The sequence below is a fragment of the Miniopterus natalensis genome, chromosome 1 (assembly GCF_054644295.1).
Source record: "Miniopterus natalensis isolate mMinNat1 chromosome 1, mMinNat1.hap1, whole genome shotgun sequence".
Classification (NCBI taxonomy): Eukaryota; Metazoa; Chordata; class Mammalia; order Chiroptera; family Miniopteridae; genus Miniopterus; species Miniopterus natalensis.
Window position 1 is genome coordinate 91,428,925 of NC_142081.1, and position 26,755 is coordinate 91,455,679.

General features: G+C 38.9%; 1 protein-coding gene across 5 annotated transcripts in view; it reads left to right on the forward strand.

Moving 5' to 3' along the window:
• CCNY (cyclin Y) overlaps positions 1–26,755 on the forward strand; it is a 201,451-nt gene that overhangs the window by 52,763 nt on the left and 121,933 nt on the right. The window contains exon 1 of one of the 5 annotated variants that reach the window (XM_016197147.2): positions 9,220–9,521. The exons of the other annotated variants lie outside the window; for them this stretch is intronic. The gene's annotated coding sequence lies outside the window, so the exon portion shown is untranslated. Of the gene's footprint in view, positions 1–9,219; positions 9,522–26,755 lie in introns of those variants that run through there. 5 annotated transcript variants of the gene reach the window in all.

The window sequence follows — 26,755 nt, forward strand, 5'->3', positions numbered from 1 at the left end:
GAAGAACACAAGTATGACCTATACAGTATTTGCATCAGAATTATCCAGTTGGCCATTTGAAAATACAGATTTCTAAATCAGAATTTGCAGGATAGGACTGGGGAACCTGCATTTTTAGTAAATTGCACTGATGATTTGCCCTTAAGCTTTAGCTCATACATGCCTCAAAACCACCCCAGGATTTCAATGGTGAGGGTATTGCTCAAAGACGGGAAGTGAATCCTGTGTTACCCCACCCATTATTCCTTGGACATTTATGTGTATTTGCTGTGTACCAGGAAGCAGGCTAGGTATGAAGCCTACATTGAAAATTATAATTATAAATTTAGGAATCTTTTGCTCTGTTTTTATTGCTGTTATTCCAGAGATTTGGCCAGGTGATGTGAGGTACTTCATACTTTCCCTATTACTACTTTCCTTCCTTTGGTCAACTATATCCTATCTAATCTTGGATCGAAACTCTTAAATCCTGTTCATTGTTAATTGTTATTTCACTTGCTGTTCTATGAGGTTTTTTAAAAAAGGCTGGATTTCTTTTCCTGTCTTCCCCACAGAGCCCGTGTGTCCCTTCAGAGCAGAAACTGTATATGGTTAATGTCAATAATATGACTGCTTAGCCCAATGTGAGAACACAGGAAGAATGTGAATCCTGTTTAGTGACTGGCTGATTGATGCAAGGGGCCTGGATGCTAATGCCTCTTTGTTCATTCAACTTGGACTCTCACGCTTCCCCTTCTGTCCTATTTTCACTGTTGCCACACTAGTTTCTGCCTTTATTTCCTGGGGCTGGTCTTCCTTGCCTCCATTTCTACTTTTAGAGCCACCCTTCACAATCATGTCAGGATAATCTTCAAACACTACTTTGAACAAGTTCCTTCCCTCCTCAAGTGACCTTTACTGACCTTCCCTGGCTTGTGAGGGGCCCTTAACTATCTCACTTTACCTGCCTGTCTAAATGTCTCATCCTCCCACAAGCCAAGTCTGTAGCAGTGGGTGACGGGTGTTTTCATCCTCCCCACGGGTTTAGATGTGGAGCTCCATCTTAGGAGGCTCAGCCCAGGGCAGGGATGTTGTAATTATTTCCATGGTACTGGCAGGGAGCACAGGATGGAGGCTGAGAATGCAGTACGCTTGATGGGAAGGCAAGAGGATTTGCAAAAAACAGAGAAGGTTGGTGAGGGAGTTGGGACAGAAAGCAGGAAAGAGAGCTGCAAAAGTTAAAGGAAGAAAGAGCTTCAAGATGAAGAGGATGATCAACAGTGTTGAGTATTTAGGCATGTTGATGAAGACTGGGTAGGTTCCATTGTTTTGGTGAGTTACTTACTGATAGCAGTTTGGTGTGTTCCTTACAGATTTCAGTGAGAACGGAAGCTAAATTGCTACATTCAAGGGGACAGGGGACAAAGGGTGCATCAGTTAGGACAGACCACTCATTTGTGAGATTTCAAAGTGAAAAGACATGGTTGTTTTTCCCAAATGACACATGCGTATGTGTTTTGAAGGCTCAGAGGGTAGAGCCAGTGTAGAGGGAAAGATTCAAAATTATTACAGAGCCAACCTGGGAGGGCAGGAAGAGGACAGGATCCTCCCAGAGATCCCGTTAACTCTGACACGAGGAAGGAGAGGATCAAGTCTCAGGAGGTAACCACTGCATTCACATCATCACTTCATTTTTTTCTGTCAGGTGGAAGAGGATTTTCACTTGTTGGCAATGTGCGTGGGGGTAGCTTTCCAAAGTCTGTGTTGTTACCTTCTTCTCTGCAAAATCTGAGACCACTCACAGTGAGTCTCTGCTATAAACCCAGTCTTTCCACAGTATGCGAGGCCATGATGAGCAAAAGCCATGATTTAGGGCTCCAGTCTATCTGGCCATTTCTCTCACTGCTTGCCTTCTCAGACTCTCTGTTCCATTTGTCATTGTTCGAACATTTCCTGACTTGTTTGCTGACGACGTGCCTTTGTTTGTGCCAGTTATGCACTTGCCAGGAATTCCCCTTTCCCGCTCTGCCTTCTTTGTGTCTGTCTTACTACGTGTTAGTTAATGATATCTTATATCAGAGAGAATTGAAGCACACTGCTTAAAATTGTGGGGTTTTGTTTTTTGTGTTTTTTTTTTAAATATGTCTTTATTCATTTCAGAGAGAGGAAAGGAGAGGGAGAGAGAGAGAGAAACATCAATGATGAGAGAGAAGAGTCATTAATCTGCTGCCTCCTGCATGCCCCCTGCTGGGGATTGAGCCTACAACCTGGGCATGTGCTCTGACCAGGAATCGAATTGTAATCTCCTGGGTCATACATAGGTTGATACTCAACTTCTGAGCCATGCCGCTGGGCAAAATTGTGGTTATTTTTATTCATGCTTTTCTTTCCTCTGCTAGGTTATAAACTGAAAGGATTTTGAAATCCTGGAATAATTTTAAATGTAATAAAATGTAATGAGAAAATGTATATAACTCTCAGAAGACAAACCTGAGTTGGGCTTGAGTTTGAATATCAACTCTGCTTCTCACTGGATGTGGTTACATCCTGTTGCTTTGATAATTTGCAAAATTGGGAAAATGAAATGTACCTTTTAAAAATGTGGGGCCCACTTCCAGCACATAGTAAGTGCTCAGTAGACCTTACTACAGTTGTTAATAATGGGTTTTTTACTTCCCAGCAATGCTTAATTGAACCTCTGGATGAATGATGTAGGTCAGAGGAGAGTGGGTTGGTGTGCTCTTAGTTACATTGAGTGTAGAGATGGTATATTCTGCTTTGTGCTTCCATTCCAGGGCCTATGGTTATAGTATAATGCATACAGTAAAGAGGAGTGAATGCCTCTTTATGACTATGTTGACTTGTTTTCAAAAGTGTCCTTTGCAAATAACAGTTTCATTTTTTTCATTGTGATTGCACAGAAGGAAGTATTTATTCTAGGAAAGTAGTGTATATGTGGTTGGTACTGTCATTTTGTACAGTGTTCTTTTTTTAAATTTTTGATTGACAACTAGTTGGAAAAAGCACATAATTAGATGTTTATTTTATAACAAGAGGCACAGCTTATAAAGTTCAAGTTTCCTTGATTAAAATTCCTTAGCTTTGTTTTTGCCCACAGAATTCTGGGTATATTAAGTGATTATATTTTGGCCCTCTTCTTTTCAGAACAGATGCTGAGGCTTAGAAGTTTTAGTAGGGCAGCTGTGTGAAATGTACATATAATATAGTTTATGAAACCAGAGAAGTAATATTACCATGAGGTTAATTTTTTTTTCTTATTCATTTTTAATGTATTTGATATTGTTGCTGGGTAGCTGATTCTTCTTGTTTCTCAGTAGGGATACAAATGTTTTCTAACAGAGAAAAGGGAAAGAGCTTGCTTTATGAGAACCCGACATACCAGTATAAATATTTTAAAAGAATACTGTGTTCATCTCCATAGGCAGTCACATGGAGTTTTTTTCCTCATCCATCTTTGTAATAAATGAGTGCACATTAATTTTCATTGCTATGAAATATGTCTTGTGCTGTAAAGACTAGTGACAAATGACACTTTCAACTAAGAGATTGTGTTGAGATGTTCTGCAGTTGCAGGTGGGGTGCTGTTCTGTACTTGAGCTAATTTTAAGTATTCCATTGAATGGTGATACAACTTTGATCTTTGTAAATTGTTTCTTGGTTTGTCAAGATACACATTCTGAAACTTATAATTCCTAGCAAACTACAGGTCTTAATATATGTGTCTTTGGAAAATAGGTAACTATGCCAAAGATAATACTGACAAATGGGGAAAAAGTGAAGAGATTTAGATCGTTAAAACCAGGATGCAAAGGAGACAGAAACACACTGCCAACACTTCTTGGGAAGTGGTACTAAGCAGGTACCCTGATGCTTATAATTTGACAGGAAAAAGGGCTTAAGAATAAGAGTTCAAACTGTAAGAAAGGAAGTTGAAAAGCTCTAGAGGAAGAGTGTAAATAGGTCAATGCTTCTTTCTTATGGAATGGGGTGGGGGCTGAGAGTGGGGCAAGCAGGAATATTAAAAGTATAATTTCTGGGGGGGGAAAGATTTAAACTGTATTAGTTTCCTGTTGCTGCCATAACAAATTACGACAGACTTAGTGGCTTACACAACCAAGATTTATTATTTTACAGTACTTTAGTTTGGAAGTCGGCCATGGGTCTCAAGTGTGCAAAAACCAGGCTGTTGGTAGGGCTATGTTCCTTTTTGGAGGCTCCAGGGGAGAACCCATTTCATTGCCTTTTCCTGCTCTGGAAGTTGTTCATATTCCTTGGTTCTAGGCTCCTTACCCCATCTTTAAAGCCAGCAACAGTGGTTTGAGTTCTTATCATTTTAACTCCCTCTTCACTTTTTAAGGACCCTTAGATTATATTGGGCCCATCTGGAACATCTAGGATACCCTCCCTATTTTAAAGTCAGCTGATTAGCAACTTTAATTCTTTCTGCTACCTTGATTCCCTACTGCCATGAAAGATAGCATAATCCTAGTTTCTGGGAATTGGTAGATGGACATCTTTGGAGGTGGGGGTCATTATTCTGTCTACCACATAAACTATGCAATTTCTTTATATGTTTATTCCAGTTAAAATTTATATTAAGAAAATATGCTTTTGGGTCATGTGATTATAAAGCACATTCTTAATCCTGTAATTATACTTCTGAGGGGTCACTATTTTTTAGTATTCTAAATATTGAATAATATTGTTTGATTTGTTAAGGTACTGATATTCAAAGGGACTTAATTCTCTCCAAAAACCATCTGAGACTTGGTTTCAGTATAGTTAGGCCTTAGGTTTTTCTGCTTCACAAATGTAATAAATATTGCAAACCCTCAGTTATAGAGAATCTACCCTTGGAATTTAGGAGTAGTGCTGAAACTTACAAGTAGTTAAGAAAAATTGTATTTGTAGGTGAAGAAATATGAGTTCTCTGACTATAAAAGTTTCGTGGAGAAGAGCTTACTAAGGGCAGAAAGTGAAGTGCTCTTTTAGTCTTTTGATGCCATAGTAGGCAGTGCTTTATGGAAAGCTAAGGAGCCCAGCGGAAACAGCAAGAGAAAAAGAGACACTAAGGATGAGTAACAATGGCAGAACCACAGGCACCAACAGAGAAGAAACTGAATGGAGCCCTGGCTGGCATGGCTCAGTGGTTAGAGCATAGGACTGTGCACCTGAGGATCTACAATTTAGGTTGATTCCGGTAGGGCACGTATCTGGGTTGCAGGTCTGATCCCCACCCCAGTGGGGGCATGTGTGGGAGGCAACCAATCCATCGCATGGATGTTTCTGTTTCTGTCCCTGTCCCTGTCCCTGTCCCCGTCCCCGTCCCCGTCTCTGTCTCTGTCTCTGTCTCTGTCTGTCTCTCTCTCTCTCTCCCTTCCTCCCTCTTCCCCCTCCCTTCCACTCTCTCTAAAAATCAATGGAAGAAATATACTCCAGTGAGGATTAAAAAAAAAAAAAAGAAACTGAATGGAGAACTGCTCCATTATTGGGGGTGGGCTGAAGGCAGGAAAATGGCTACATATGCTATATCTCAGAAGCTCTTAAGTGGTGATTTTTTAATCTGTTTCTCTGAGTCTGAGCTGTGGTACTTTATGACCTCCTTGAGGAAAGGGACTATCTTATCTCAGTATCCCCTCAGCCTAGCACAGCAGTTCTCAAACTTTTTGGTCTGAGCACCTCATTTACAGTGTTAAAAATTATTGAAACCCTCATACATTGTTGGTGGGAATGTAAAAGGGTGGCAGCCACTCTAGAAAACAGTTTGGCAGTTCCTCAGAAAGTTAAACATAGTTACCATATGACCCAGCAGTTTCACTCTTAGGTGTATACCAAAGAGAATTGAAAACATATGTGCATACAAAAACTTGTACATGAACATTCATAACAGCATTATTCGTAATAGCCCCAAAGTGGAAACAACCCAGATGTCCATCAGTGGATGTATGGATAAACACAATATGTTATATCCATACGCATTACTTAGCCATAAAATATAGTGAAGCACTGATACATGCTACAACATGAATGATCCTTGAAAACATGCTTAGTGAAAGAAGCCAGTTACAAAAGGCCACAAATAGTATGATTACATTCATATGGAATATCTAGAATAGATAAATCCATAGAGACCAGAAATAGGTTAATGGTTGCCAGGGCTTGTGGAGAGTGAGAGTGACTGCTAATGGGTATGGGATTTCTTTTTAGGATGATGAAAATATTCTGGAATTGGATAATGCTGATAATATATAACCTTCTAAATATACTAAAAACCATTGAAAGTATAAGTAGTGAATTTTATGGTATGTGAAATATATCTCAGGAAAAAGTTATTGAATAACCCAAAGAGATTTTGTCTATATTCATCATATTAGAAATTAAAATTGATAACTTAAAAATAATTTATTTTAAAATAATATAACATACCTATTATATAATATTAACAAATAAATTTTTTTATAAAATCCTAAGATTTCCAAAATAAAACCTTTGGTGAGAAGAGTAGCTTTGTTTTATGCTTTTTTATTATATCTTTACTAGAAGGCAGTTAGAATTTCATATATGCATCCATTGTCAATCTTTTGTTATATGCTGCTTTGGTTGAAAAAATATGAAGAAAATCTAGCTATACACAGATGAGGTTGGAAAAGGAAGGATTAATTTTTTTAATTAAAAATTTTATTTATATTTCCAGTTTTGTTGCAATATAATTGACATATAGCACTGTATAAGTTTCAGGTAATACAGCATGATGACTTGACTTGCATATATTATGAAATGATTGCCACAATAAGTTAGTTAATATCCATGATCTCATATAGATACAACAAGAAAAAAATTTTTTTTTCTTGTGATAACAACTTTTAGGATTTACACTCTTAGCAACTTTCAAATATACAATACAGCAGGGCTGTCTATAATAATCATGTTATACATTACATTCCCCATACTTCTCTATCTTAAACTAAAAGTTTGTACCTTTTCATCACCTTAATACAATTCCCTCACCTCTCATCCCTGCCTCTGGTAGCCACAAATCTGATCTCTTTTTTTTGAGGTTTTTTTTTTTGTTTGTTTGTTTTTAATTCCGCATATCAGTGTGATCATACAGTATTAGTCTTCCTCTGACTTATTTCACTTAGCATAATGCCCTCATGTTGTCTTCCATGTTGTCTTAGCATAATCCATGTTGTCTCAAATGGCAACATTTCCTTTTTTTGTATGGCTGAATAGTATTCATTTATTATATATATGTGCTACAACTTTTTTATCTATACATCCATTGATGGACACTTAGGTTGTTTCTGTGTTTTGGCTATTGTAAAGAATGCTGCTATGAACATGAGGGTGCAGATACCTCTTTGAAAGAGTTTTTTTGTTTTCTTTGGATATACACCCAGAAGTAAAATTGCTGGATGATATGGTAATTAGATTCTAAATTTTTTGCGGAATTTCCATACTGGTTTTTAATTATTTAATTAATAATTGATTTTAGGGAGGTGGGAGAGAGTGAGAAAGAGAAACATCATCAATGTGAGAGAGACACACCCATCAGTTGCTTCTGGTATACACCTCAACCAGAGATTATACCCACAACCTAGGTATGTGCCCTGATTGGGAGTCAAACCTGTGACCTTCCAGTACACAGTGCCTCCATCCAACTGAGCCACTATTAAAAACAGTATGGCCAGGGCTCCATACTGTTTTTTAAGAGTGCCTGTACCAATTTTCAGTCCCATTAGCAGTGCACAAGGGCTCTTTTCTTCACTTCTCCACTAACTCTTGTTATTTCTTGTCTTTTTGATAATAGCTATTCTGTCAGGTGTGAAGTGATACCTTACTGCGGTTTCAACTTGCATTTCCCTAATATTAATGAGGTTGAGCACCTTTTCATTTACCTGATGGCCATTTGTATGTCATCTTTGGAAAAATGACTATTCAGATCCTTTGCCCATTTTTAAATTGGATTATTATTATTTTTTTGTTGCTGTTATTAAGTTCTTAGTATATTTTGGATATTAATCCCTTGTTGTATGTATCACTGGCAAGTGTATGCTCCCATTCAGTAGGTTGCATTTTTGTTTTGTTGATGGTTTCTTTAACTCTGTAAACTCTTTAGTTTGATGTAGTCCTACTTAGTTATTTTTTATTTTGTTGCTTGTGCTTTAGGTGTCATATCCAAAAAAATATTTATCAAGAACCATGTCAAGGAGCTTTTTTTTTCTATGTTTTCTTCTAGGAGTTTTATGGTTTCAAGTCTTACCTTTGGCTTTAATTCATTGAGTTAATTTTTGTAAGAGGTGTAAGATAGGGGATCTAGTTTATTCTTTTGCATATGAATATCCAATTTTCTCACCACCATTTATTGAAGAGACTGTTTTTTCTCCATTGAGTATTCTTGGCTTTGTTGTCAAATATTGGTTGACTTAGGTTTATTTTGGGACTTTATTTTGTTCCATGGCTTTATATGTCTGTTTTTATGCCAGTACTGTGCTATTTTGATTACTATAGCTTTATGATATAGCTGGAAATCAGGAAGTGTGATACCTCCTGCTTTATTCTTTCTCAGGATTGCTTTGGCTCTTTGGGATCTCTGTTATTCCATATAAATTTTAGGATTGTTTTTTCTATCTGTAAAAAATGCCATTGGAATCTTGACGGGGATTGTATTGAATCTATAGATGGCTTTTTGTACTGTAGACATTTTAACAATTTAATTCTTCTAATCCATGAACATGGGGATACCTTTTCATTTATTTGTGTTGTCTTAGATTTATTTCATCACAGTTCTGTAGTTTTCAGTGTAGAAATTCATCTCCTTGGTTAAATTTATTCCTATGGATTTTATTCTTTTTGATTCTATTGTAAATGGGATCATGGTTTTTAAAAATTTTTATTTCATGTGAAATATGACTTTATTCTGATTCTAAACAAAAAGGAATGGGAGTGACAGTAACAAATAAGGTTTCACCACTGAATATTGTGATGTGACTGTAGCAGACTTATAGTTGAAACTGAATAAGGAAATAACTGCATTCCAAAACAGCTGCATATACAGGTCCAAAAAATGAAGTTTGTTTGTTTTTTTTTTAACTGCCACATTCACTCTGAAGCCCATTCATCTCCTTCAGTATCCCAAAGATCAAGCACATGTTCTGGTGAGCTGTATAATAAAGTGGCAAGTATACTGCATCATTTTCTTTTTCAGATACTTCATTGTTAGTATATTAAAAAAAAAAACTACTAATTTTTACATATTAACTTTGTATCCTGTAACTTTATTGAACTTGTTGATTATATCTAACAGATTTTTGGTGGAATATAAAATTGCATCATCTGCAACTAGAGCAAAATTTACCTCTTTCTTTCCAGTTCTGATGCCTTTTATTTCTTTTTCTTGCCTTATTAATCTGGCTAGGATTTCCAGTACTGTGCTGAATAGGAGTGGAGAGAGGGGGCATCCTTGTCTTGTTTCTGATCTTAGAGGAATAACTTTCAACCTTTCACCTTTGAGTATGATGGTAAGTGGAGTGATTGGGAGTATTTTTCTTATATCCTTTTCTACATTATGTGGATATTCTTTGATACTACACCAAAACTTGACAAGTGGTAGTTTATTAAACGTTAGTTGCATTGAAGAATCTGAAGCCATTTATTCTGTTACATTAAAATTTATTGATTTAGCTTGTATTTTGAATGGATCTTTTACCCATGCAAGATTTTATAACTTCATGCTTTGATCATATGGAAAATATTGGTTTACTGAGTTGCCTAGATCGATCTCTCTCTCTCTCTCTCCCTCTCTCTATCATCTATCTATCTATCTATCTATCTATCTATCTATCTATCTATCTATCTATCTATCTATCTATCTATATCTATCTATCTATCTATCTATCTATCTATCATCATCTATCTATCTATCATCTATCATCTATCTATCATCTATCTATCTATCTATCTATCTATCTATCTATCTATCTATCTATCTATCTATCTATCTATCATCTATCTATCTATCTATCTATCTATCTATCTATCTATCTATCTATCTATCTATCATCTATCTATCTATCTATCTATCTATCATCTATCATCTATCCATCTATCATCTATCATCTATCTATCTATCATCTATCTATCTATCATCTATCTATCTATCTATCTATCTATCTATCTATCTATCTATCTGTCTGTCTGTCTGTCTGTCTGTCTGTCTGTCTATCTATCTATCTATCTATCTATCTATCTATCTATCTATCTATCATCTATCTACTATCTATCTATCTATCTATCTATCTATCTATCTATCTATCTATCATCTATCTATCTATCTATCATCTATCATCTATCTATCATCTATCTATCATCTATCTATCATCTATCTATCATCTATCTATCATCTATCTATCATCTATCTATCTATCATCTATCTATCATCTATCTATCATCTATCTATCATCTATCTATCATCTATCTATCATCTATCTATCTATCATCTATCTATCATCTATCTATCATCTATCTATCATCTATCTATCTATCATCTATCTATCTATCTATCATCTATCTATCATCTATCTATCTATCTATCTATCTATCTATCTATCTATCTATCTATCTATCTATCTATCTATCTATCATCTATCTATCATCTATCTATCTATCTATCTATCTATCATCTATCTATCTATCTATCTATCTATCTATCTATCTATCTATCTATCATCTATCTATCATCTATCTATCTATCTATCTATCTATCTATCTATCTATCTAATCTATCATCTATCTATCATCTATCTATCTATCTATCTATTATCTATCTATCTATCTATCTATCTATCTATCTATCTATCTATCATCTATCTATCTATCTATCTATCTATCTATCTATCTATCTATCTATCTATCATCTATCTATCTGTCCATCTATCTAAAATTGCATTTGATTCACCACTGAGCTTATCAGAAAAGTCTGAATTTTTTGGAAGCATCAAGGTTATGGTGGCAGAGAAGAATTTCCCAGAGTTCTAACTTGTAGGCAAAACCTTGCATTTTATCATTGACAATAAATATTTAAAGTAACAGGCTCAAAAAAAAAAAAAAAAAGTAAAAGGCTCACTTTGTCAAACATCTTGAAAAATTAACAAATATTCAAGTCTGAATCACCATAGTTTGTCATATGTTCTTTCAGGTAAAAGAGGTATTCAGTGAAAAAAGTGGCAATTGTAGCTTACAACTCAAATAGTTGCCACATGCTTAAAGTGTTTTTCCTCAATGTGACTCTTGAAATACTTCCCATTTTTTCACATAGAATATTAAAAAGATATGTACTCAAGGGTAGAGATTTAATAAAATTAGTAATTTTAAATATTTCATCAAAGGCATTCTTAAGCAAAACTGTCCACCCCCACCCCCCCCTTATGTCAGTGCATGAGGTGAAGAATAGAATAACTGTTGATACAGTTTGGTGTCACTACCTTGATTTGACAGAGCTGTCAGCAGTTTTACTTATTATTGCATTTGCACCATTACTGCAAATGTTAACACATTTAAAAGGGGGAAAAAGTTTTAATATTATAATGCAATTAGTTTTGACTTTGTAGACCGCCTGAAAGCTTCATGGGGAGCCCCAGGGATTCAGGAACCACGTTTTGAAAACTGCTGGACTAGCACATAGTAGATGTTAAGTACAGTAATATTCAACTGATACTACTGTCTTATTATAATTCTTTATTTATGGCTCTGTCTTTGGTCCAGGCTTGTATCTCTTCATCCCTAGTACTGGATAGAGAGAGGCATGGATAAATAATGTGATGAATGTATGAACTCTTGTGGGCTAGGATTGTTAAATAGCTACTGTTGTGCTGGATGCTAAAGTGAAATAGGCTGCTTTCCTGGGTGTATAGTTTATCATACGGTGCTTTCTTGATAACTTTCATGTGACATTTTTCCCAAGGGTACCAGATAACTGAAGAATTTACATATTTGGTATTTGGCTGTTTACCTACCTCTCAGAGGATTTTGTGGGCTGTGCTTGAGCTCATGAACATCTTTCAGGCTGGTGGAGTGTGTGTGATTTCTAAAAGTGCACTCTTTCCAGGAGTTGGCTCACTTGTCTATTTGGACCCACAGGCAGAACACAGATGCTAGTGCAGTGGGAGCATTGGCTGACCTCTGTACAGTGTCAGAGCTGAGGCAGCTGAGACTGCTGAGTAGCACCTTCCAGATCAGCTGGTACCAAAGCTAGGGCGATTTCCCTGAGTTCTGCTTGGATCCATTTCTACATTTAAGACCTAAATGGTGTGGGGTTGTGTGTGTGTGTGTGTGTGTGTGTGTGTGTGTGTGTGTTTAATGAGTACTGGAGCCATTACTAATAAAAGAGTTGGAGGGCTTTTTGATATACTTTATCCCAACCCTGATGTCTGGATAACTAACTTGGAGGTGACTGTTGTTATAGTTAGATTTTTCAAAATGGACGTCTGTTTGGTTTTTGAGCTTTTCCTTATTATAAGTGTTGTTTTAAGTAGGATTGATTCTCTGTGGTTTGACCAAAATACGCTCTTCTTCCAAAGGGCTGAGGAATTGGAAGGTGATCCCACATGTTGGCTCTGGTGGGTGTGATATGGTAGGTGATCTTCAGTGCTTTATAATGTAAGAGATTTGACCTGGTGTTAACCTACTTATGTGGATAATTCCTTAGAAGGGGTTACTTCATCCTCTGTTAACTGTTGCTTATGCTAGGGTGGGTATATGTGTACTGAAGAGAGGAGGGTTTTTGGTTTGCTTGTTTTAGTGAACTAGTAGCTTCCCACAAAAGCCTTTAGAGCAGAGACAGAGGGACCCCCCCCCAAGGAGACTAAAAGAGCAGAACTTTGTGTTGGGGGAGAGAGATGGACCGCCACCTCAGGGAACTATGGAATTTTTTGGTGTTAATAGTTTTCAATGTGATGTCCGATATCCTGCCAGAATTGATGCTTACCATGATCTTATTAGACAGGGGAGGTATAGAAAATGAGACTCATTGATGTTGTTCTAAAGTCATATGGTTAGTCAGTGGTGGATGGGCACCAGTCCTCAGGCCTCCTGCTTCCTGATGGGGGTGTGTGTGTGTGTGTGTGTGTGTGTGTGTGTGTGTGTGTGTAACCACACTAGCCTTGTTTTATTAGTGGGAGAGGGTTCTCATGGGCACAGTGGGGTATCTGGTGTACTAAGTGGCTCGCTTGCTCAGACATGGATTGAAGTCAGAAGGAGTAGACAGGGTCGTTCACTTGGGAAATGCGGTGGCCGCTCTACAGAGGTGGGATAAACCCCACCCAAAGTATGATTTATATGTCAAAGGCTGATGAGGCCACACACACACCAAAAGAGTATAAAAAGTCTTACTCACATCTTGAAGCTTTGAGGGTGATCACAGGGTAGGCTCTCAAGCAGGCTGAAAGTGTCTTAAGGAGACTGGCTTGGCTTGTATAGTGTTTAAACAGTGAGGTCGGCTAAAGACTTCTTGCCCACCTAGTTGGGCTTGGATGGTTTGAAACTCCTACATGTGCCTTGGGCTTTCTTGCCGGCTTACCCAAATGTGGGGCAGAAAGGGAAGGTGGGAGGTGTAGTAGGGCTTGAGGACTGTCAGCAGTCAAACATAAAAAATGGAGCCAGACTGTCTTACAGGGAAAAACATCTTTCTGTAGGGATGTAGCAAGTAGCAGTTTGGTTCTAGGGGAGGGATTAAGGAGCTGCTGGAAGGACTTGTGGACTTAAGCTAGTTATAACCCTGCATTGCCTCAGCTCTACATATCCTATAACCCCATATTTCCTCCTCCATGTTAGAGTGAGGCATTTTAGCTGATTTAGAGTGTAAGACTCCTGGGAACAAAGGGAAATGTGTGAGGAAAGATGAGAAAGTGGTAGAGAATGGCCATGAATGCAGGAATTGAGAACTCTCTTGCTTCTCTCTTGTCCATCCCAGCCCTATTTTACCTTGATAGTTGTTAGGAAGAGAGTTAACTTGGGCCAGCAGTCTTGTCAGAAGTTTTGAAATCCCATTTCAGCACACAGGAAGGGGATCATAGCCATCCTGTCCAGACATTTTAGCACTCAGCAAGCTGAAGCTACCCCATGAAACAGGTTGCACAGAGTGAAGAAATGCTGGTAAGTCAGTAGGTTGTAGGGGGAGGACTAAGTTGGTGATAGGGCTTTTGAACTTAGAAAACTGTCTCAGTTATTGATTAGGTTATACTTGGAACATGGTTTTTAGAAGCCAGTAGGACATGAACTCTAATAGACTACTAGGTAGTCATGTATCTTTAATATTAAAGATTAATTTTAACATTGGATGGTGTCAATGTTGAGGCATATATTCTAGCTCTTAAAATGTGCTTTTAGTTTCACATTGCTTTAGTGAAGAGGAAGATGCTGTTCTGATGGTACCTTGGAGCTCGAGAAGAGATGTGTAGTTTGTTCTGTTTTAGATGACTTCACTGGGGCCAGTGTAGTCTATCAGAAACATGTGCTCTTAACTGTTACATTTTCTCAAGTCAAATTATGCCATTTTCCAAAGTACTGGGATTTTTTTTTTCAGACTATATTACAGGAAAATACATCTTTCTTCAGGGACATAGCAACTAGCAGTTTGATTCTAGGGGAGGGATTAAGGAACTGTTTTGGTCTGGCTGAACTACTTCTACTGTCTTTAAAATTTTACATAACTATGCATTTTGTGTATATTCCAGCCACCATTCCATTTCAGCTACATGGAAGGTGTATTTGTTTGATCATGGGTGTTTTCTCTGATTTATAGTAGATCGTCTAAGTTTTGCTGTGATATTTTACTCATTCATTTGTACAGTCAGCAAACAATTATGAAAGCCTATTCTTTCATCACTCTAGAAAGTCTTAGAGCCATTTGTGGTATGTATTGTATTCAATTCATGCAGTATTTTAGGGGTATTTCCCTCACTTAGGAACAGTCCTCATCATTGTGTCTTTTGCTAGTCTCCAATCCATGAAGAGTGGAAAGATTCCGGTTATTTTCTGGGCCAGGATTGGTCTCACATCGAGGGCTTGGGTCCAGAAGTGCTGGTTCCATTTTAGTTTGTAGTTTGTAATGAATGCCTGAAGTCAGTCAGACATCATATTACTGAAGCATTTATGTATAAGACATTGATTATGCAGTGATCATTATGGGAAAAGACTGGTGGTCAGAACTTATTTCTGGAATGTCCTTCCCCTTCAGCCTCACTTCTGATTTACACCTGGGAATTGAGCCTCCTTTCTAGTCTGGGATACATAATGGAGTGTTAGAGCTCAAAGAGACCTTAGACATCCTTATTTCTTTTGTGTTTTATATATATATGAGAGCCTGATAATAACAGTTCAATTCAAACATCTATTTTGAAAAAATTTAAAGAGAATAGTATAATGAATCTCTATGTATTCATCGCCTAGATTCAATAATTTTTTTTTTTTTTTAAATATATCTTTATTGATTTCAGAGAGAGGAAAGGAGAGGGAGAGAGAGAGATAGAAACATCAATGATGAGAGAGTCATTGATCGAGCCCACAGCCCGGGCATGTGTCCTGACTGGGAATTGAACTCCGATCGCCTGGATCCTAGGTCGATGCTCAACCGCTGAGCCACGCCCGGCTGGGCTAGATTCAATAATTTTAAGGTGTTGCCCAGGTACAGCTAACTGTTAGGTAAAGAAGACTTGATTATGCCTTTATTCGTTCACAACAGCCTCTTGGGGCAGATAGTATTATATCTCCATCTTGAAGACAAGAAAACTCACCAGCCCAGAGAGATGAAGTAATTTGCCCAGGGTCACACAGTCAGCAACCACCATTCATAGCCTGTGTTCTGGCCCTCTCCATTTCACTGCCTGAAGGGGTGTCTGTTTATCTGATGTCCACAGTAAGCTGGAGTCTGATTAGTAGTGGGACCAGGAGATCTGACTACTTTTCTTTTATGATGATTTTCTTGTGACTTTTCTCTTTTCATTATTCGTTTGCACTCAACTATTTTATGGGCTTGAAACTTCTGAGTACCATGTAACCCTGGACGACGGGAGGCAAGTGTGCCGAGGATTAGTGGTGGGATTAGTCTGCTCCAGGTCAAGTAGTGAGGGGTTCAGTGTCTGTAGGGAATTTAATAACAATAATAAACCATCCAAAAGTTGATCTGCAAAGTCTAAAGTCTAGACCTGTGCCTGCAATTCTAAACAATGTTGGTAACAACATATGCCTCCAACAAAAATATTTTGTTGGTATATGTTCTAAATAATTATTATGGTAACTTGAATTTTTATAACATATATGTGTCAAATGAATGCTTTTTGATTACTTACCTTTTAATAGATACATGGAAATTAAATCAGAGACTCCTCATTGTACACTTGGCCCCAACACATGGGGAGTCAGCTACATGCATTCATTTCAAGAGAAGATTTTTAAAAGTTTGGAGTTGTTCAGTCTTGCTTCGGACAGTCTTCATGCATTTAACCCCTGTGGTACTACATATTTCTGCATTTAAACAGTAGATTTAAAATGAACAATGGTAGTATTATTGAGGTTTATATTTCTGTCATTCTGTGTGACCACTTAAAGTTTTTGTTGCTGCTTTAAAATTAGAACAATGAAACAGTGTACACCTTGAAGTATAATATTTTTGTTTGGTAAGTACAAATTTTAGTTCATACATGAAATTTATAATGCAAATTTATAATGAAATTTATAATGCAAATTTTAGTTCATAAATTTGTATTACATCTGTAAAGTTGAAATTTATCATTTTAAAATTAATTGATTGTTCTAATACTAAAGAACATATCAAGAAAATAATAGCTACTGATTTTTATATAAAAAGGGTTTTGAATATAGTTTTTAAATTTTTTTAAAAAAATATATCTTTATTGATTTCAGAGAGAGGAAAGGAGAGGGGGAGAGAGAGGCAGAAACATCAATGATGAGAGAGTCACTGATCGAGCCCGCAACCCGGGCATGTGTCCTGACTGGGAATCGAACCCCGATCTCCTGGATCCTAGGTCGACACTCAACTGCTGAGCCACACCAGGCCGGGCTGAATATAGCTGTTTCATACAAGGAGAGTGTGTGAAAAAATGACCCTTCCTGGAGAAACAAGATGGCGGCTTAGGTAACAGCTGTACCCGACGCCTGCCACAGCCACATCAAAATTACTAAAATATGGAACAACTAAAATACAGAACAACCATCATGCAGAACCTCCTGAAATCTAGCTGAACAGAAGCCCTACAACCAGGGAACTGAAGAAGCATCGAGACCAGTAGGAGGGGCGGAGAGAAGTGGGCAGATTGGGGCTGAATCCTGGAGACTATGCCTGGGCCCACACCTGTCGCCACAGTTTAAACTGGGGAGGGATATTTCAGTGGTGGAGGTTTCCTGGAGGAGTTAGGGGTCCCAGCCCAGGGCTCCAGGGCCCGGAAGAGAAGTCCTCACAACTTTGGGCTGTAAAAACCAGCGGGGACTATCACTGCAGGACAAGGAGTCTGCGGGAGTCCCAGGCAGCTCCCCCTAAAGGGGCTGTGCACAGACTCTGACGCGCTCCCTCTGAGCTCCAGCGCCAGACAGCAGCTTGAAAGGAACCTGGGACATTTGGGGAGGAACTAACCTGCCTGAAATTGGGGCGCGAGAGGTGGAGGGGCAGCTTTCTCCCAGACAGTAGAGCTGGCAGAGGCCATTGCTCCTTTGGCGAGCCCTACCCCACAGAGCCAGCAGGCAGGCACCATATTTGAATCGCCGGCACCTGACTCACACCTTTCACCTCGCCCTGGTGATTCCAGGAGACCCTGCCCCTCCCTACTTGCAAGCTCATCCAAGCCATTTCCAGTGGCTTTTCTCTGTAAGTGACCTCTTTAGCCTCATGCTTAGGACTTTCCTAAAATCCCTCAAAAAAGCAGCAGCATGCCCCATAGGGCTTGATAAGTGGCCCCAGGCCTAGCATTAGTGGCAACTTGCACTGGCTCATAGATTGGACCCTCCTGGACACCTCCAAGCTCAGCACAAATAGCAGCCAACTACAGTTTGCTGTGTAGCTCATGCTGGGTTGCCCTGGCCAAGGCACTGGCAGAGGCTGACTTTGCACCTCCCAGGAGGCCCCAGAGACAGTGCACCTGGTGGTCAGACTCCACCACGCTGGATTACAACTCTACCACATCCACGAGTGACACACTCAAGGGGCGCACTTGGTGAACACCCAGGCTCCACTGAGGTAAAGTAAATCCTGCTCCATAGGGGTGCCTCCAGCACAGCAGCTCTTTGGCTGTAGTTGCAGCTGGTCCTCACAGCCAGTTGGCCTGGGGGTCAGTTCCTCCCAGTGACACCAACAGCAACCAAGGCTCAACTACAACAGGACAGTGCACACAGCCCACACAGGGGAGCACCTACAAGGCCCAGCTCAGGTGATTGGGGAGGCTGAGCCACTGGGCCCTACAGGACACCTACTGCACAAAGCCACTCTACAAATTCCAGGAGACCTAGCAGCTCTACCTAATACATAGAAACAAACACCTGGAAGCAGCCAAAATGTGGAGGCAAAGAAACATGTCACAAAGGAAAGAACAGGAGAAATCTCCAGAAAAGGAACTAAATGAAATAGATCCAAGCAAGCTAACAGATACAGAGTTCAGAATAATGGTTATAAGGATGCTCAACGATATTAGTAAGAGTATGACAAAAATAATTGAGAAAATCAATGACATAAAGGACCAATTTGAAATGAAGGCTACATGAGCTGAAATAAAAAATAATTTACAGGGAATCAATAGTAGAGTAGAGGACGCTGAGAATCATATCAGCTATTTGGAACATGAAGAAACAAAAAACACCGAACCAGAAGAGCAAAAAGAAACAAGAATCCAGAAATATGAAGATAGCATAAGGAGCTTCTGGGACAACTTCAAGAGTCCCAGCATTCGTATTATTGGGGTGCCAGAAGGAGAGGAAAGAGAGCAAGAAATTGAAAACCTATTTGAAAAAATAATTACAGAAAACTTCCCCTACCTGGGGAAAGAAATAGATTTACAAGTCCAGGAAGCACAGAGGGTCCCAAGCAAGAGGAACTCAAAGAGTCCCACAGCAAGACACATCATAATTAAAATGCCAAAGGTTAAAGACAGAGAGAATCTTAAAAGCAGCAAGAGAAAAGCAGTTAGTTACTTATAAGGGAGCGCCCATACTGCTCTCAGCTGATTGCTCAACAGAAACCGTGCAGGCCAGAAGGGAGTAGCAAGAAATATTCAAAGTGATGAATAGCAAGAGCCTACAACCAAGATTACTCTACCCAGCAAAGCTGTCATTTAGAATTGAAGTTCAGATAAAGAGCTTCTCAGACAAGGAAAAGCTAAAGGAGTTCATCACCACCAGACCAGTACTATGTGAAATGTTGAAGGGTCTTCTTTAACAAGAAGCTAATGAACAAAAGAATTTGACAAACTAAATGGATCCAGAGACATTGACTCATGCAACAGATGATCATATTTCAGAGGGAAGAGGGAATGGGGGGGTAGAGGGTGGGAGGAGATTAATGAAGGAAGTTATTTGCATATATGCATAACCCATGGACACGGACAATGATGGGGTGAAGGCTTGGGTAAGGGGTGAGAGCGAGATGGAGAGGGTCAATTGGGGAGGGGGAAATGGGACACCTGTAGTGATTTCAACAATAAAGATAAATTTAAAAAATAAGAATAAAATGAATAAAAGTTCATGGTAAGGAAAAATAAATGAGCCTTCCTGGGTGTTGAATACACTAGGTATGCCATTGTGGGCAGAATACCTTTCCTGTGATTCATTTTTAAGTGAACAGATTGGGAATCTTTTATATGTACAGCTGGAGCCTTTGGCAGGACAGGAAGAAAGACATACATTACTTGTATTGAGGGATTACTCTGTGCCAGAATTTGCTAGCCCTTGGTTCACCTTTATCACACTTTGTCATTTGATGAGCTTCTTCCATTCTTTTCTTCATTGCTGACAGGCTGTGAGACAGAGCAGTGACAGCTCCAACAGGGCCTACTGAGCCTCTCAGCTTAGAAGCCTGCAGAGGGTAAGGTTACTCTTAGGAGGGAGGCTGGCAGACCTCTGGAGTGGTGAGTTTTGGCTCCTCTGCTCTTACCTTTAGTAGTATCACTTAGGGCAGAGGTTCCTAACTGATTTTTCCCCAGGGGACATTTTGCAAGGTTTGCAGATATTTTTAGTTTTCCTACCTGGAGGGGAGGTGTTACTGACATCTAGTGGGTAGAGGCAGAGATGTTGCTAAACCTCCTGCAGTGCCCCGGACAGCCTCCCACCCGCAGGACAAACAATTACCTGGCCCAAAGTCTCAGTAGTTGTGACATTGAGAAACTCTGACTTAGGGCAGATCACTTAAACTTCTTTAGACTGCTACCTCATTTCCTCATAAGGGGGAAAATAATAGTACTTTTCTCATAATAGTGTGAAAAACTGTGGGATATAATACATTTAAGAGCTCAGTTGTTGCTATGATTATGATTAACCTAGTGGAAAAAACCCAAAGGATGAAAAATCTGCTGCTGTGATATACTCAGGAACAGTAGAAGCACTATACTCTTTATATTCTTAGTACTTTAAGTGGATAATGCTTAGAATAATGACCTTGAATCAGGGAATTGAACTGGAAACCACCTTTAACAGAAAATAGTGTTTCTGGCCTAATGCTAAGTTTGTCAGTATTTTCCAAACTGGTCTGATAAGTCACCTGGGGTGCTCGTAAAATGATATGATCCCTCCCTTAAAAGTTTTGATAGGGAAGAGATTATAGTGGGACCTGGGAATCCTCAGTTTTGACAGTTGTCCTCAGTGATTCTTAAGATCAAGAAAGAGTGGGAAATAATCATTTTAGGCAGGAAAAAGGTTTCTTTGCCAAGTAAATTTGGGAAAACGAGGCTTAGAGTAAAGCAGATTTCTTTCCTACAGCACTTTGCTGAGCCTTTAATAGAATTAAAACACACACACATTAGGTAACATGACCCAAACTTATTAAGTGATAGAATTCTGTTAGGCATGTAGCAGTATGGTGTTCCAAAGACAACACTTTCAGAAACAGTGAATTACAACAACTCCACAAATTCTAGTTAAAGGAGGATTTCCTGCTAATGTTTTAGCAGGATAGCTACTTGACTTTGTAATGTCCCAAAAGATAAACAGATGGGAGGGACCTGCAGTGGAGGAAGTGGGGTTAGTGCAGATTATGACTCACTGGAGTATAACTTGAACTGAATTGAGTCTATTTGGGTCTGCACACTCATGTGCTGAGATGACTCCAGGACAGTCATGTACATTGGGTTGGCCTGGGCACTCTTAGTTTGGGTTTGTGGAAGAAGCTTTTCTTAGAAAGTGTTTCTGTGGGGTCATGATGGCAGCAGTCCCACTCCCTGAGGCTCCTCAGTGATGCTTTGGGAAGTTTATCTGATTTTTCTCCTAGGTACACACCCATGTCTGTCTCAGGAAGTGCCTGCCAATGCTTAGATGGCTGATGAATTCCTTTTGGGCCACCACTTCCTCTAAGGGCGTTCATCTCTAGGAACTCATATTAATACACAAAGTGAGATCTACAGGCCTTTGTTCCCAAAATATGGATTGAACTCATCTATATCTTATAGTGATTGTGGCAACAAGATAGTAGCAGAGACCCAGGTAACAACTATAGGACTACTGAGAATTGATGGTGGCAAATAATCTGGTTACTGATAACTTTCATTATTATAATTTGAAAATATTAAATCTGATTATGCAAATACATGAATTTAAACATTGAAATATTATAGCAATATTCAGTTGTATCCTTATGCCTCATTTTATTTAGCTATTCTCCTTTTTTTTCGCTAAATATTCATTAATACAAATATACCATGAACATTTTGCACATGTCTCTTTAGGCACATTATTCATGTTTTTACAGGATAGACACCTAGAAATGGAAGTATTGGTTCAATAAAGAAATTTCAGCCCTGCCGGCGTGGCTCAGTGGTTGAGCATTGACCTAGCAAACAGGAGCATGTGGTTCGATTCCCCTCAGGGCACATGCCCGGGTTGTGGGCTCAATCCCCAGTAGAGGACAGGCAGGAGGCAGCCCAATGACTCTCTCATCATTGATGTTTCTCTCTCTCTTTCCCCCTCTCCCTCTCTCTGAAATCAGTAAAGACATATTTAAAAAAAAAAAAAATTCAAATATTTGTCAAATATAGTAGTTCCCTCTTATCTGAGGGTGATATGTTCAAAAACCCCCAGTGAATGCCTAGAATCCAGGTAGTAAGTACTGAGCCCTATATGTACTATTTTTTCCCCCTATATATACATATCTGTGATAAAGTTTAATTTAAATGTTATCCATAGTAAGAGATTAACGACAATAACTAAGAATTTAATAGAATAATTATAACAATATATTGTAATAAAAGTTATACCTAGATGGCTACTAAGTGACTAACAAGTGGATAGCATATATATACAGTCTGGAGATGCTGGATGAAGGGATGATTCAGGTGTCCCAGGCAGGATCAAGCAGGAATGGCGTGAGATTACATCATGCTATGCAGAATGGTCCACAATTTAAAACTTGTGAATTGTTTATTTCTGGAATTTTCTACTAATATTTTTGGACCAAGGTTGATTGTGGGTAACTGAAATCATGGATAAGGGGGGACTACTGTATATGTAAACTCTAATTGGCAGACTGTGATTAACCCAGGTAGGGAGATAGGAATGATCTGCGTCACCCTTCCACTCTGTAGGCAATGAAAAGGTCCATGTAGAGAATTTAAAAACAATGATAAAGCTGACTAAAAGTCAGCCTACTTATTTTTTTTAACATTGCCATGTGCCTGCTATTCTGAACAATATTAGTCATAAAATACTCTTCCTCTTCAAATCTTTGTTGATGTAGGTTCCAGATATTTGCTATTGAGGCTTTTGTTTTACTTTAATAAACATTCTATTTTACCTGGAAGTTAAATAATGTACAGTTGGCTCCATAGATGTGGATGTAGCTATCTATACACATTAGTTGTGAAAAAAAGTTGATAATGGGCCCTGGCCGGTGTGGCTCAATTGGTTGGAGCACCGTCTAGTATACTGAACTGTTGCAGGTTTGATTCCTGGTCAGGGCACATACCCAGGTTGTGGGTTTGTGCGAGAGGCAACCAATTGATGTTTCTCTCTTACATTGATGTTTCTGTCTTTCTCTCTCTGAAATCAATAAATGTATCCTTGGGTCAGGATTGAAAAAAAAAGATTAAGCAATCTAAAAAAAGTTCATAATGATTTGTAATCTTGAGTTTGATTTGGGCATAGTTTGTGTCTCTAATTCCTATGGTCCTAATGTGCCAAACAGTGGATTGAAATAAATAATGATAGTACCACGGTTATAATTCTGTCATTCAGTGTGACCACTGGAGTTTTTGTGTTTAAAATTTAAACTGAAAAATCATGAGGTGTAGTTTTGTTGTTTGTCGCTTAAAAATTTTAGTTCATACACAAAATACTTTAACAGTTTCCAGAGAGGAAATACATACTCCCAGCAGCAAAGTTTCAGAATTCCAGTTGTTCCATATCCTCACCGACACCGATATTTCTTTTTAAAACAAGTGAATTTAGTTTCACTGTGATCCTTTTAATAGTATATAAGAAAGTTTAAACACCCAGTTGCATTTTGCAACACGCACTGTCAGAACCATTGGATGTGGTGGTGTCCTCGATACTGCGGTGTCCTTGATAAATGAGAAAATCGTTGTCACTCCTTCCAAGAAAGAGGTGTTTAGGTATTTCATTGAGAGTGACAATGGTCCTTTACTGAACCACTTGAAAGAAAAAAGGTCAGTGTGATACTGTCAGTTTCAGTGAACATAAAGACATAATTTAGCATGAATGTCTGCCTGTGAGTTCTAAACATATTACATATCTGTACTAGTGTTTCTTTTGATTTAAGATTCTTGTTCCTTTATGTATTTATATATTGGTTTTCAACTATCTGATTAAAATGAGAAATAGAGGAATAGTAATTGGTTGTGCTTTTGGACCTCTCGCTGTGTCATTCCATCAGATTTATGAAAATTTGTGTTATGTTCCTATAAAAGAAAAGAGACCTGGCAACCTGGGGATGCTTGACTTGATGTTGGCTGGTTGAGAAATCACTTATCACATTTTGTAAGTTTTTATCTATGATGCCTTATTCCTTAGTTCCTATTGATACCATTGTAATTAAGTAGTTATTAGTAATAGAGGAGCAAAAGGGAGGCCAGACATTATAAGCAGCTTCTTGCATTCCCCAGGTCCATTCCCTGCAGATTACTGGGGAAAGGGACTGTACAGAGGGAGGATAGGCACATGCACAATGAAGTTGGGGTGATGTAGGGAAGGTCCCTGTTTGTCAAACCTGGTAACAGGTATCATTGGCTAGAGCCCTCAAACATTTGGTGATACATATTCCGAAGACAAAGGAATTCTCACTGTCTTGGCTCTTGGGTCTCTCATGCATTCACCGGTGTTCCCTCCATAGCCATATGGCTTTGCAGACCCCACATGCAGTGGACTGGTGGACTGGAGCTGGAAACACAAGCTAAGCTAGCCTAATGCTGGATTGGGCTGTGCCAACATGAAATGGAAACTGGGCAATAGTTTTAATTCTAGCTCTGCTGAAAACAAAATGGGACTTCTTGGTGGGATAGAGGGAAATGGGACCTTGGAAACTCAGGGATTTAGCTCCATGCAAATAAATGCCACCCATTCTTCCAGGTGAGTCTCAGAAAATTCTTTTTCTTGTGACATTGCAGGAAGCCCACTTCTGCTGGCAAGCGGTGGGGACGAGGAGAGCTCCCCACCAATAACACCACTAACCTTGGTGTTAAAGAAAAGGCAGGTCTGGGGCGGAACGGGATCCCCAGTAAAGTATGTTAACTTTTTCCCTTTTGCAGGTCTCACCTGGGAGAGCTATGTCCATCATAGTCATATACTTCTTTTCCCCTTTAGTGTAACAAGGGGTTGGGGGAGCTCCTATAAGAACACATAAGGTTTGAATAACTGGCTGTGGTTCTTCTGAGCATCAGGGGAGGATAAAAATGAAGAGGAGGCTGCTCCAAACTAAGATACCAGTGAACCCTAAGCTGGAACAACACTATTTGCTCAGTGTTATGTTTGGACAGGTGTGGAGCAAGAACGGTAGAAAAGGGGAATAGCTTTAATCAGTTTGTTGATCAAATATGCAAAATGGGATGCTAGGAGATAATTCTAAGAAGAGATAAGTAGATAAAAGAAGGAAATCAAGAAAAGGGAGGAGGGAAGTATATACATACACATGTTTTTAAAAGTGATTATATACATATAGTTTGCTTCTTATTAAAAACTGCCCTGGCCAGTTTGGCTCAGTGGTTAGAGCATTGGCCTACGGACTGAAGGGTCCAGGGTTCGATTCCAACCAAGGGCACATACCTCAGTTGCAGGCTTGATCCCCCGCCTTGGTTGGGGTGCCTGCGGGAGGCAGCCAATCAATGTGTTTCTCACATCGATGTTTCTCCCCCCCCCCCCCCTTCTTTCTCCCTCCCTCCTACTTTCTCTGAAAAGCAATGGAAAAATATCTTCAGGCGAGGATTTAAAAGAAAACACAAAACTTATTCTGGGCAGTGTGTGGGGGGCTTAAAAATGATTTTTGCCCCACTTTCTAAGTTCTTCTAACTGGACTAAATAATCAAATTAACAGAGAGATTAACAGGAGAAAATTTTTAACCAGTGTTCCCCCAGTAAATTTAATAAAAAAAGATAAAGTATAGGCTTATTTGAGGAGGAGTTTACTTTTATTATTAAAAATATCTATTAACTCTTTCCCAGCCGGGCACGGCTCAGCAGTTTGAGCTTCAACCTAGGATCCAGGAGATCATGGTGTGATTCCCAGTCAGGGCACATGCCCAGGTTGCGGGCTTGATCCCCAGTTGGGAGCATGCAGGAGGCAGCGGATCAATGATGCCTCTCTATCTCTCTCTCTCCCTTCCTCTTTCTGAAATCAATAAAGATATATTTAAAAAAAATAAAAATGTCTATTATTCTAAACACTGCACACACACAAAAAATCCACAGGAGAAAATCACATTTTAATTTGTGGGAATGGGGAACTCCAAAAAATGAAAATTCCAAAGACATTGAGCTATATGAGGTATATATGTTATTTTGGGCAAAGAAAGGTAGGGGAGAGTTCTGGGATTTCAAAGGGGAAATTCATACGTAGCTGATTAAGTGGCAAACAAATTCTTTCTAGGAAACTCAGAAATAATGGGACAGAGGGAGTCTAGTGAACAGAGCCTTCGTGTCTACCACATGTAATTCATATGTACTAAAGTGAAGATGCTAAGATTCTCTTCATGAAGCAGGTTATTTCTGTCTGAATATCTTTAAGAAGGAAAGGGGAAAGTAAAAAAAACACCCTCTTCCTGAGTTTGTTGGACTTTGTTTTCAGCTTGAAATAATCTGAATGCCAGGGTGGCACATTCTGAGGGACTCATTCCTGACCCCTATAGTTGTTTTCTAAGTTCAAAAAACAAGACAAAAGATTGGGTTTTGTGTAATAAATTTAGTAGTTAATGTATAGCATGTAGAATTGAAGGCCCAGGGTGGGGTAGGAGCTGGGTTGGGGAGGAGTGGGGGGGGAATGGGGGACATCTGTAATATTCTCAACAATAAAAAAAAAAAGAATTAAGCATTTTCCTTCTGA